The sequence below is a fragment of the Octopus sinensis genome, linkage group LG16 (assembly GCF_006345805.1).
Source record: "Octopus sinensis linkage group LG16, ASM634580v1, whole genome shotgun sequence".
Classification (NCBI taxonomy): domain Eukaryota; kingdom Metazoa; phylum Mollusca; class Cephalopoda; order Octopoda; family Octopodidae; genus Octopus; species Octopus sinensis.
Window position 1 is genome coordinate 42307533 of NC_043012.1, and position 14259 is coordinate 42321791.

The 14259-nt window shown below is 43.9% G+C and overlaps 1 protein-coding gene across 8 annotated transcripts in view; it reads right to left on the reverse strand.

The window, feature by feature from the left end:
- Window positions 1-14259, reverse strand: part of LOC115220364 (BLOC-1-related complex subunit 8) — an 85725-nt gene that overhangs the window by 60859 nt on the left and 10607 nt on the right. The window lies entirely within an intron of this gene.

Here is a 14259-nt window from a genome sequence, read left to right on the forward strand (position 1 = left end):
CAGACGAACTTAGGAGCTGAATAAAAATAATAAAATATTGGAAACCAAAGTTTGAAGAGATAGAATGTGAGGATAGTAGAGTCACCATGGCTGGCATTTCTTAACGACAGATAGCAACGTATTGACAGTTTAACGGCTGGCGTAAAATTTTGAACTTGATGTAAAAGAAAATTCATAAACACCAACTTTTGAAGTGATTCTTTCTCACGACAGTAGACTCACCATGGCAAGCATTCAAAACTTCTTTATCATGGACGGCAACACATTGACGATTAAAAGGCTGGCGCAAATTTTTTAGCTTGAAGTAACAGAGAATTCCTAAACACCCGCTCCTTGAGATTTTAATCCCCTTCCAGCGCCATTTAGACCCCTTTTCATATTTTGGTTAATATAACCCGATTTCATTCGGGTCTACTGGGGCCACATTTTATAAGATGAGGAATTTTGTCCTAGAGGTGACGCCTTTCATTTGAGGAGAAAAATAGTTGTCATGCAAACTTGCCAGCACTTTTAACATAGGTGTGCATATTTTCAGCTGAATCGACCGACTACATAATGCACACATTATATATATATATATATATATATATGTGTGTGTGTGTGTGTGTGTGTGCACGCATTATATATACAAATGTATACAAATGAGATATATATCTGTATAAATTAAATTAGAGATAAAACTACTAATAGGCAAATCAAACAGTGAAAAACCAAAAACAAAAACATAAAAAAAAAATATAATACAGAAAATATATAAAATATAAAATTGAAAAATTTAAATTATTTAAATTGAAAATAAAAATTATTAAATTATATTTATAATTTGTTTAAAAATATATATAACTATGAAAAAGTATGAAAAAGTTTAATATACATAAATACAGATATATACACTTTGTATATATACATATTTATATATAGAACACACACACACACACATACATTATATATACATATTTATATATAGAACACACACACACACATACATTATATATACATATTTATATATAGAACACACACACACACACACACATATATAAATGAACGCAAGAATATCTGATTCATAATATTTGTTCTCATGCTCGTGTGTTGTTGGTGACAGACAGATACTTAAAAGAACGCCACCGAAGTGATGGGAAGGTAGGAAACAGAGTCAGTGAAAAAGAGAGGAAATAGCGAGAGTGACAGATACTTTAAATAACAGTAGTGGACCTCTCAAAGTTATAAATGAAGGGGAGTAAGAGAGGGAAAGGAGGAAATAGCGTGAGTGAGGAAGATGGCCCCTAGCAACCACACCTTTTAAGATAGGGATTTCTAAGGCAGCCCACGAGCATCGTCACCTCATTCTACATGTCCCTGTAAATTTTGGAGCAAATTGGACGGGACGTAGTGGCATTGAAAGCGATCCAAGCGGTAAAAACGCATTTCAGTTTTATATATAGAGATATATATATATATCATCATCATCATCATCATTGTTTAACGTCCGTTCTCCATGCTAGCATGGGTTGGACGGTTCGTCCAGGGATCTGGGAAGCCAGAAGGCTGCACCAGGCTCCGGTCTTATCTGGCAATGTTTCTACAGCTGGATGCCCTTCCTAACGCCAACCACTCCGTGAGTGTAGTGGGTGCTTTTTACGTGCCACCTGCACTGGAGCCAGGTGAGGCTGGCATCGGCCACGGTCGGATTGGTGCATTTTACGTGCCACCTGCACAGAAGCCAGTCGAGGCGGCACTGGCTTCGGCCACGATTCGGATGGTGCTTTTTACGTGCCACTGACACGGAAGCCAGACGAGGCGGCGCTGGCATCGGCCACGATTCGGATAGTGCTTTTTATGTATCTCCAGTCCAGGGGTCCTGGCATCTGCCAGGTGCCAGTCATAGGATTGGTTCAATTTCGATTCCGATTTCGATTTCACTTGCCCCAACAGGTCTTCGCAAGGCATAGGTGCCTGTCGTCGGATGAGGTTCGATATTGACTTCGCTTGCCTCAACAGGTCTTTGTGTGTCCAAGGGAGGAAAGGCATGCATAAGTGGGCTGGACTCACTTGTCCTGCCTAGTCTTTTCACGCACAGCATATTTCCAAAGGTCTCGGTCGCAGGTCATTTCCTCAGTGAGACCTAAAGTTCGAAGGTCGTGCTTCACCACCTCAGCCCAAGTTTTCCTGGGTCTACCTCTTCCACGGGTTCCCTCCACTGCTAGGGATTGGCACTTTTTCACACACCTATCTTCATCCATTCTCGCCACATGACCATACCAGCGCAATCGTCTCTCTTGCACACCACAACTGATGCTCCTTAAGTCCAACATTTCTCTCAGGGTACTAACGCTCTGTCGAGCGTTAGTACCCTGAGAGAAATGTTGTATATATATATATATATATATATATATATATATATATATAACGGGAAGGTTTACAAAATAAACAAAAGACGAAGGCAGGTGGAGTACAAACAAATAATGTATTAGTATGGCGCTCAGGAATAGAAATAAAACAAGTCTTTTACGTTTCGAGCCTACGCTCTTAGACAGAAAGATACACAGAAAAGAAACAAGAAGAGAAAAAAATTGCGTGTAGGGGCTAACGATCCAACATGGTGTTCTGATTTCAGAAGTCAGAGATCGGAGGTCAAACGTTAGAGGTCAGACGTTAGACGCTAGAGGGATAGTAGGGGCGATAACAGGGTCTAGTGACCTTGCTCCAACCTGAAGGTGCATGTGTACATAAGAGAGTATGTATGTGCATGTGGAAGAGGGCTGGTGGTTTGGATGTGTGTATGTATGTATGATGTGATGTGTAATGTCGTATGGTGTAGTGTAGTGTGGTGTGGGGGAGAGTGAGAGGGGGAGAGAAGAGAGATGAGGGGAGGGGGGGGAGATGAGGGGGAGATGGAGAGGAGGAGAAGAGAAGGAGGAGGAGGAGAAAGAAGGAGAGGAGAAGGAAGGGGAAGGAGAGGGGAAGGAGAGGAGGAGGAGGGGAGAGGGAGAGGAGGAAGAGAAGGGGAGTGAGAGAGCAAAGAGAAAGAGAGAGGAGGAAGAGGGAAGAAGAAAGAAGAGGGAAGAAGGGAAAGGGGGGAAGAGGAGGGAAAGAGAGTAGGGGTGAAAAGATGAAGGACTGAAGAGAAGTAGGAGTCGGGGGGTGGGTTAGATGAAAAGGGGGGAGAGTTGAGATCAAATGGCGTAAAAGAGCGAAGAGAGAAGATTAATCCCTGTTCACGGCGCAAACGGGAATCCGGATGGCATCTGTGCAAGGACAATCCGAACACAGACAGGTGTTCCAAGGAGTGACCGGTGGAGCAGAAATGACATGAGACCAGTGTATCATGGCAAGGCGGATGTCTCAGAGGTGTTCCGCGAACCGGTCAGCCAAGCAGTGTCCCGTTTGTCCAATATACAGGGAATGGCAGAGAGAGCAGGAGATGCAATAGATGATATTGCTGGAGGTGCAGGTGAAGGAGTCTAGGATGCGATAGGGTCGGTGATGGGTGCCAGTGAGGAGGGTGGTGTTGGAGAGGTAAGGGTAAGTGCGGCAACGTGGGCGGGAACAGGGGAACAAGCCAGGTTGGGAGGTAGGGTCAGGGAAGAAGCTGTGGACCAAGAGGTCTCGTAGGTTATGGGCTCGTTTGAAAGAGGGGAGGGGTCGTTTAGGAAGAGGTGTGAAGTGGACGGGTCAGACTGGAGATGCCAGAAAGCTTGAAGAATGGTGTGTTGGAGAGGTAGGGTGGTGGGGTGGTAAGTGAGGGGAAAGGGAGGCGGGAGACTGCAGAGCGGGTTCGGGAAGAGAGAGCAGATGCACGGTCTACGGAACGTGTTCTGGCAAGGGCAGTGTGGATAGCGGTGAGGGGATATCCACGTAGGATGAAGTGGCAAGCCATGATTTGAGACTGAGTCTCAAAGTCATGGTCGTCACTACAGAGCCTACGTAGACGGAGGAATTGGGAATAGGGGATGGAAAGCTTAGTGTGTTTGGGGTGGGAGGAAGAGAAGTTTAGGTATGAGTGTGAGTCTGTGTGTTTGTAGTGAATGGAGGTGGTAAGAGTGGAGTGATGAATGCTGACCGAAATGTCGAGGAAGGAGACAGAGGTGTAGGAGATAGTGGAGGTGATGTGGAGGGCAGGATGGAAGGATTGAACGAAAGAGAGGAAGAAATCTAGATGTTCACGGAAGAGTGAGGTGGCACCGATAATGTCGTCAATGTAACGACCGTATAGTTCGGGAGTGGGACCAGTGAAATTAGAGAATATTTGGGCACTCATCATTTAACATCAAGATGTAGCGGGGACGACAAATGCAGACACAAAGACTATATACATATATACACATACACGACGGGCTTCTTTCAGTTTCCCCCTACCAAATCCACTCACAAAGCTTTGGTTGGCCCGAAGCTGTAGTGGAAGATACTTTCCTAAAGTGCCATGCAGTGGGACTGAACATGGAACCATGGGGCTGAGAAGCAAACTTCTAACCTCACAGCCATATAAATGTAGGAGTAATTATAATAAATACAAGTTTATATCATTTGCTCCCCACACATGTGTCACTGGTGTAGTTCTCTGCAACCTCTGCATTGAATGCTTGAAGTGCAGCAGGATGCTGAACCACAATAGGTCAATGAGGGAACAATTTACAACATTATGTTACAGAAATTAATGAAATAAAGTGTTCCCCTGAAGACCCATTGAGATTAAGCATTCAAAACATCCTACACAGAGGTTCCAAACAATTTCAATGGCAAAATGTACTGGAACAAATGATATAAAATTTGTGTATCATAAGTTCTCCTACATTTACTCTGTATATCATAACGAATAATTCTTCTTGGTATACTAATAAACCATACCTCAATACTGATAGCAGACTGGAGGATGATAATCTATGTGGAGCTCTAAACACAACAGTAGCAATCATACATTTATTTGTACACACAATATATACTATATACATTATATATATAAAACAATGATGATGCTAATCTTGGGAATATATCATCATTGTTTTATCAGCCTCGCTTTCCTCTATCTTCTATCTTTGCACGTATCATCATTATTCTTTCATTATTCTTTGATTAGTCTCTCATTATATTGTTCCTTCAGTACTCTCTCATTATATTATTCTTTCTTTCTTTCTTTCAGTATTCTCTCAGTATTCTCTCATTACTCTGTCTAGCTCAAATATGTTTTTCGTTTAGTCTTGTCTCCCGGTTCATAGCCACTTATCTTTCCCCTAAAAATCTCATTTTCTCAGATTTTTCAAACCTACTTTCTTGCTCACACGATTAACAGAACCTCTTCCTAGTTTATGGTGCACCCGCCCTCCCACCCCTCCACACATGCCAGAAGTTCCTATTCTTTGCCATCCCGGGGTTGCTTCCCAGGAAGACTGCAAATGCTCTTTCACCATCCCAACCCCTAGTCTCGACCTATGTAAGGTAATGTTCATACAGTGCAAAATATGAAAGGCTAGTGTTATGCAGGTTGTACTGAAGGCTACTGTAATACTTGCACATGAATTCTGCCAAATGCGAGCTTTCTTTTCAGGTACATGAAGCTACTGTCCACCGTCCCAGGTTCTCTAGGGCCCATACCTCCCACACCGTCAGGGTTGGCACCCTCAACGTTGGCACACTGAAAGGTAGGTCTGGCGAGATAGTCGAGATGCTTGAACGGAGATGTGTAGATATATGTTGCATGCAAGAAGTAAGGTGGAGAGGAGGATCTGCTAGGTTCCTCACAGGCAAGGAACGCAGGTACAAGATTTTCTGGGCAGGGAACACTGACGGGGTTGGTAGCGTGGGCATACTTATCGCCGAGAAATGGGTAGATAAAGTAATTGAGGTAATCAGAGTATGTGACAGAATACTTAAGATTAGATTAGTGCTTCATCATAGTTTAGCCTATGCTCCTCAGCATATCAGCCTATACTCCTCAGTCGGGGCTACCCGATGGACAGAAAGACCGATTCTATGACACTCTACTGCAGACTACCTCGTTGACGAATGACAGAGACCTTCTCTTTGTGGCTGGTGACTTCAATGGTCACATTGGACGACATGCTGGGGGCTTCCATGGCGTACACGGAGGCTATGGCTATGGTTCCCGCAACGAGGAGGGAACCAGGCTGCTGGAGTTCTGCGATGCAAATAATCTTATGATTTGCAAAACTAACTTCAGAAAACCTACCAGCCACCTAGTCACCTACCGATCGGGCCAACATACCAGCCAAATTGACTACATCCTTGCCAGGCAAAGGGAGAGATGGCTGCTTATAAATGCCAAAACCTTCCCAGGCGAAGAATGTACCCCACAACATAGACTGGTAGTTAGTGACTTTAGGATCAGGACTAGGAGGACAACCAGAAGACAACCAACATGAAGAAGAAGGATCTGGAAGCTTAAAGATCCTGCGAATGGACAGAGATTTAGGGACATGCTATTTGAAGCCTTTGACGAAGTAGAAGGGGATAGAGTATCACATGGGGTAGAAGGCAACTGGACGTTTCTAAGGGACAACCTGCTGAGAGCCACTGACCAGATCTGTGGCTGGTGCAAAGTCCCCTCTCGTCCCAAGGTAACGTGGAGGTGGAACAGTGTTGTAGACAGGGCTATTAGAGAAAAGAGACAGACTTGAAAGCATTGAAAGAATGGTGGTAGCAGGGAATTGTATCAGACTGCCAAAAAAGAAGCTAGGAGACAGGTCTATCTAGCCAGAGGGGAAGCAGATAAGAAAAAATTTGCCAATGTTCTGCGCCGTGATGACCAAAGACTGGAGGTGTTTCGCGTTGCAAGACAGTGTATGAGAGAGAATTGTGATGTGGTAGGAGAGAAGTGTGTTCGCATGGAAGATGATTCACTTGCACTAAATGAGGATGCAAAGAGAGAGGTTTGGAGACGCCACTATGAAAGGTTGCTGAATAAAGAAAATGAATGGGATAAAGAGAGTCTGCCGAATGTTGACCCAACAGAAGGACCAGCTATCCGAGTTGACAGTTCCTTGGTAGTTAAGGCAATTTGAAGCATGAAGACAGGGAAAGCACCAGGCCCATCAGGAATCACTGCAGAGATGCTCAAAAAATCTGGTAGTGTCGGCTGTAGCCTAGTCACCTGTATAGTTAATCAGGTGATACACGAAGGAGTCATACCCAATGACTGGTGTAGCAGCATAATAGTCAACTGCTACAAAGGTAAAGGTGACGCCCTAGATACAAATAATTACAGAGGTATCAAGCTGTTGGATCAGGTGATGAAGGTTACGGAGAGGATCATAGCCCAACTAATTAGAGAGAGTTAGTTTAGATGAGATGCAGTTTGGGTTCGTGCCAGGGAAAAGTACCACTGATGCTATATTCCTGGTAAGGCAGCTGCAGGAGAAATACCTAGCCAAAGATAAGCCCCTGTACCTAGCTTTTGTTGACATGGAGAAAGCCTTCGACAGGGTCCCCCGATCCCTTATCTGGTGGTCAATGAGGAAACTAGGGATAGATGAATGGTTAGTGAGAGCTGTGCGAGCCATGTACAGGGACGCTGCTAGTAAGGTGAGGGTTGGCAACGAGTACAGTGAAGAATTCCGGGTAGAGGTAGGGGTCCACCAAGACTCAGTCCTCAGCCCCCTCCTATTCATCATAGTCCTCCAGGCAATAACGGAGGAATTCAAGACAGGATGCCCTTGGGAGCTCCTCTATACTGATGACCTTGCTGAGTCACTATCAGAACTGGAGGAGAAGTTTCAGGTGTGGAAGCAAGGATTAGAATCGAAGAGCCTTAGAGTCAGTCTAGCTAAAACCAAAGTCCTAATAAGTAGGAAGGTAGACAAATCACAAACGCCTTCAGGTAGATGGCCCTGCTCGATCTGTAGAAAAGGTGTAGGTAGAAACTCTATAAGATGCACCAAGTGTAAGCTATGGACACATAAGAGGTGCAGCAATGTCAAAGGAAGGCTAACTAGGAAGATGGTTTTTGTATGTGGCAGATGCTCAGGAACAATAAACATTGAAAATGCTCTGAGACCAACTTCTGTCACTTTCCAGGGAGAAAAACTAGAAATAGTTGATAGCTTCTGTTACCTAGGTGACCAAGTCAGCAGCGGGGGTGGGTGTGCTGAAAGTGTAACTGCTAGAGTAAGAATAGCTTGGGCAAAGTTCAGAGAGCTCTTACCTCTGCTGGTGACAAAAGGCCTCTCGCTCAGAGTAAAAGGCAGACTGTATGACGCGTGTGTACGAACAGCCATGCTACATGGCAGTGAAACATGGGCCGTGACTGCTGAGGATATGCGTAAGCTCGCAAGAAATGAAGCCAGTATGCTGATGGATGTGTAATGTCAGTATTCATACTCGACAGAGTGTAAGTACCTTGAGAGAAAAGCTGGACCTAAGAAGCATCAGATGTGGTGTGCAAGAGAGACGTTTGCGCTGGTATGGGCATGTAGCGAGAATGGATGAAGATAGTTGCGTGAAAAAGTGCCACACCCTAGCGGTTGAGGGAACCTGTGGAAGAGGCAGACCCAGGAAAACCTGGGATGAGGTGGTGAAGCACGACCTTCGAACTTTAGGTCTCACTGAGGAAATGACTAGAGACCTCTGGAAGTATGCTGTGCATGAGAAGACCCGGCAGGACAAGTGAGACCATAACCCGTGGCCTTCTACATGGGATGTAGCCAGCCCACTTATGCATACCTTCCCTTCTTGGGACACAAAACTCTACTTGTGAAGACCTGTTGAGGCAAGTGAGAATCAGAATCGAAATCGATCAATGGAAATTGCAGCTGAGTTACCAGTGCCGGTGGCACATAAAAAGCACCATCCGATCGTGGCTGTTTGCCAGACTCGTCTGGCACCTGTGCCGGTGGCACGTAAAAAGCACCCACTACACTCATGGAGTGGTTGGCATCCAGCCGTAGAAACATTGCCAGATCAAACTGGGCCTGGTGCAGCCTTCTGGCTTCCCAGACCCCAGTTGAACCGTCCAACCCATGCTAGCACGGAAAGCGGACACTAAACGATGATGATGATGATGATATATATATATATATATATATATATATATATATATATATATATATATATATATATATATATATGAATATATACAGGGTGTCCCAGAAGTCGAGCACCATTCTGGTTCTCATTTAAAATAAAGCATTTTATTTTATTATATTTTTTCGGCATGTTTTATTGTAGAGGGTGCTCAATTTGAGCTTTTGTTATGATTAATTTCAATAACGTGTTTTTGAAATCAGTAAGGGTGTATTCTTTTACAAAAACCAGGGTGGTGCACAACTTCTGGGACACCCTGTATATATATATGTTCATATATATATATTCACACACATATATATATATTATATTATATTTTGTGAAATTTGATTTAGTATTTTTAAACTGAATTTTTCCCTGTAAGTTTGGAATAATATTCCCTCATATTATTATTATTATATATATATACTTTATTTAAAAGCAGCAGAAATATAACAAAAGCTGTTTCACGTTCACGTTCAACAAATGGGAACGTGAAACAGCTTTTGTTATATTTCTGCTGCTTTTAAATAAAGCATATTACTCTACTTCTAGTATTTGAGTACTCTTTTTTCCACCTTGTTTCACATTTATGTGCTTACTTCGGTATATACATACATTTAGAATTATAAATTTTGTTTTTTTATTTTCCTACACATCTTCGTTACCTGCTCCCACTCTCTCTTTCATACCTACCTCTTCCTCTCTCCCTCCCTCACATATATTCCACTCTTTCTCACTCCTCTCTCGCTCCCTTTATCTCTCTTTACACCTACCTCTTTCCCTCTCTCTTCCATATCTTCCTCTTTTTCTCATCTTTCTCCCTCCCTTTCATATCTTCCTCCTTTTCTCACTTCTCCTTCCCTTTCTTTATCTCTCTCAACCTCTACTTCTCCTCCTCTTACCCCATCCTTTCCAACATATACTTCTCATTTTTCTCCTCTTCTCACTCCATTTATCCCTTTCCCTCACATCCTTCATCTTTTCCTAACTCTCCTTCACTCTATCTCTCATTCTCTTCCCCTCCACTCCCTCACTCTGTCCCTAACTCTTTTCCCCCTCTACCTCCCTCTGTCCTGCTAACACACCACCCCTCTCTCTTTCCTTATTCCATCCCTCTATCTCTCAGTTCCTCTCTATCCTCCACTCCCCCTCTGGGTTGAAAAACAAAGATGGCACCAAACTGGGAGAAGAAAGAATTGAATCTTCTGTTGCTAGCATGGATGATTGCTAGTGGCAATCTGCCAAACAACATCATCACTGCTGCACTGAGAAACAATGGCTTTTTTAGAACCATTGATGAGACAGAGCAGAAGAAAAGTGAATTCATTTGATCCTATATGCTTATCAGACCACACATTGACACCCTGGGTGTCATAATGGAAAATGTGGCAAGGCTGATAACGATAGAGAAAAGGAGACACAACCCAGAAGTCTATTTGACCCAGTGGTTCCTCAAAAGAATGCATCCCCCACCCCTGTGAATGACCAGGCAGAAAAGGAGGGGGGAGCCAAGGAAGCAAAAACCAGAAGCTCCTCTGTGCCAGTGGTCCTACAAAGGGAGCCCTCACCCCATTGGACAACCAGAGGAAAGAAATTCACACCATGAGTAAAGGAAGGACAGAACAAGAACACAAACATAAAGAAGGAAAAAGAGAAAAAGGAAAAGCCAAAACACCAACCCACCAAACAAAAAACAGAAAACCCCATGGAGGATCCAATACAATCCAAAACCCTAAAGAAGTGAAAAAATTTGGAGGGCACTCAAGTACCTACAAATGTTGGCATGGGGAAGATGGCAAAAACTGCCAGTTTGCTCACCCGAAACTACAGGGGCCTTAAGAAGAAAAACTTCCCTGAGAAAAGACAAAAATCATCCCTGAGGAAAAACTATAGAAAAGAAGTGCACTCTTCAAAGGTTATGCGCAAGGCAGCAGCTGAGCAAGAATCTTTTTTGTGCATGGCACAAAAGATTGTGCAGCAGCTGACCTGGCTACATCAAGCGCAAACAAGGAACCTTGCCTGCCACTGCGCAAGACCACCGCAGTCAACAGACACGGGATGGCCTCCCCTAATGCCTGCACAGTTGTCACCCCAATATATTTACTACATACTGAGGGCCCGTTACATCATAACAAATGCAAAATGTTTTTCCTGTATGCAATCAAGCCCTATGCATAGCACTCGTGGAAACTCACCTCAGCTCTGATATAGAGGATGCAGAAGTACACATACCAAAATATGCCATACTGCAAACAGACAGAAGGGAAAGGAACCATGGTGGAGTTGCTGTATACATCTGTGATGACCTCACACCCCAGGTCTTACTGTCATACTCAAATTCGGTATGTGACACTTTAATTGTATGCATAAGACAACATAATATAGTCAAATGCAATACATATTGCCCACTGGATGCTCCAAACCACATAGGCAAGTTTGAAGACTGCCTCACAAGAATTAAAGAAATCCTCATGAATCTGGAACACCACGTGACCATATTCCTTATGGGTGATTTCAACTTCCCCAGCGTCATATGACCCAAGGGACTCATGCCCTCAGGAACGACTCATTGCAAACAAGCACAGGTGGAGTCCCTGCTCAACCTCACCAATGCCCTATTCATGGAGCAAGCTGTACTCAGACCAACTAGGGCGAATTAATATTTTGGATCTCTGTTTCACGAACAATATGGACATCATTCATGATGTGAAAGTGACGCTGACATTAGTCTTGGATCACAACATAATAGAGCTATCTATGTTTGGGCCAAAAGTAGCCAGAGACATACAGCCTAAAGGAAGCACCCGAAATCTCTCCAATCTGAACTTCCACAAAGCAGACTGGAAATCAATCCAAAAAGAGATTCGCAGACAAGACTGGCCGAAATGTCTCTCCACACCAAACCCTGACATGAAACTAAAATATTTCATGTCTTCTGTGCAAGCCATATGCCAGAAATATGTCCCAGAGCACAAGGCCAAAACAAATAGGAGCAAGATTCCCAGAGATAGGAAGATCCTCATGAGACGGCGGATGAAGGTTGCAAATCGACTCAACCAACATCCCAAAATAGCAAAAGGTCCTGCCTAAAAACAACACTGATAGAGATCGAAAAAAAGGCTGCAACAATCCTATGTAAGGGAGAAAGCAGGCAAAGAAGCCTGGGTTGTAAAAAACATTAAGTCAAACCCAAAGGCCTTCTTTCATTATGCAAAAGAAACAGCCTCAGTACGCTGCAAGATAGGACCCCTCCTTCAAAAGGATGGCTCCCTCACAGACAGTCCAAAGAAGATTAGTGAGGTACTGAACGACCAGTTCAAAAGTGTCTTTACCACCCCATTGGAACACAGACAAGTGAATGAACCAGTAGACTTCTTTGTCGCTTCACCTCTAACCAGCGAGGCAGTTATGATGGAATACATCGACATTAGCAAAGAAGATATACTACTAGATGAGGTGGACACAAATTCGACTGCTGGTCCTGATGGTTTCCCAGCAATCCTCATCAAATCATGTAAGCATGCCCTGGTAAAACCCCTCCAGATTCTCTTCCAGAGCTTTTTTGCAAATGGCAGACTGCCAAGCAAGCTGAAGGAGGGAAAAATATGCCCAATCCATAAAGGGGGAAGCAGAGCAGATGCCCTCTCTGACTTCACACATCAGCAAAGTCATGGAACAGATAGACAGAGGGAAACTAATCGCATTCCTTGTAGAAAATAATTTGCTGAGTGATAACCCGCATGGCTTTCGACCAGGTAGGAGCTGCCTGACCCAGCTCTTACAACATTATGATGTAATATACCTTGATTTTGCAAAAGCTTTTGACAAAGTGGATCATGGTATGATATGCCACAAACTGTGTGATCTCAGTATAGCTGGAAAACATAGAGAGTGGTTACATGACTTTCTGAAAGATAGGAGTCAGGCAGTAGTGGCTAATGGCACCACCTCAATGAAAACACTAATAGTGAGCAGTGTTCCACAGGGCACTGTCTTGTGACCACCGCTTTTTATAGTGGCCCTCTCAGATATGCCCTCAACTGCCCAGATAGCCACCCTTGCCACACAGACAATACAAAAGTCTCACAGAAAATACAGAACCCCAGCAATGTTGCACATCTGCAGCAGGAGTTGGACTCAATTTACAGATGGGCTGAGGATAATAATATGCAGTTTAATGCTGAAAAATTCCAAGCCCTGCACCACCAGTGTCCAAAACTGAATATGAAACTTACAGGGTACACTGGTCCACAGGAAATTACAATCCCAGAGCCTAAGTCAGTGAGGGACCTGGGTATTTACATGAGTGATGATACCTCTTTCCAAGTGCACATTACCAGGATGGCGACAAAGTGCAGACGACTGGCTGGATGGATCCTAAGAACATTCAGAACCAGAGATAAGGAAACCATGATGGTCCTCTGGCAGACATTCGTCCTCAGCCACCTGGATTACTGCTCACAGCTATGGTCACCCACCAGTGTGAAATTAACAGTGGACCTTGAAGCAATGCAGGGAAGATTCACAAAGAAGATTGTCTTTTTGCAACAGCTCAGCTACTGGGAAAGGTTGAAACAGCTAAGACTCTACTCCCTGGAGAGAAGACGGGAGACGTATGCAGTAATATATATCTGAAACATCCTGGAAGGAATTGTGCCAAATTTTGGCATTGAAAGCTACACCAATGCCAGAACGGGTCGACACTGCACAGTGCCAAAGATCCTGGCAATGCCATCTGCTTCAGGACCAGTTACTGCAACAGCCTGGGTTTCAGGGGCCGACAGCTTTTTAATATTCTCCTAAAGAGCCTGAGAAGCTTATACGAAATGGATGTAGGTGTTTTTAAATCAAAGCTGGACCTCTTCCTGTCAAGAGTCCCAGATGAACCTACCTCACAGCAAGAGGTGCAAATGAGGGTAGCTACATCAAACTCCATTCTTCACCAAGTGCCACATATTAGAGGAGGGTCTCAGTAAAACAGTGTAGTAAAATAGCAGTGCCCCAAAGCACCCACTACACTCTCGGAGTGGTTGGCGTTAGGAAGGGCATCCAGCTGTAGAAACTGCCAGATCAAGACTGGGGCCTGGTGCAGCCATCTCGTTCACCAGCCCACAGTCAAACTGTCCAACCCATGCTAGCATGGAAAGCGGACGTTAAACGACGATGATGATGATATGTGTGTGTGTGTGTGTGTATTGATAGAAATGGTAAGACAACAAAAGAATGAAAGAGACCTCGATATTA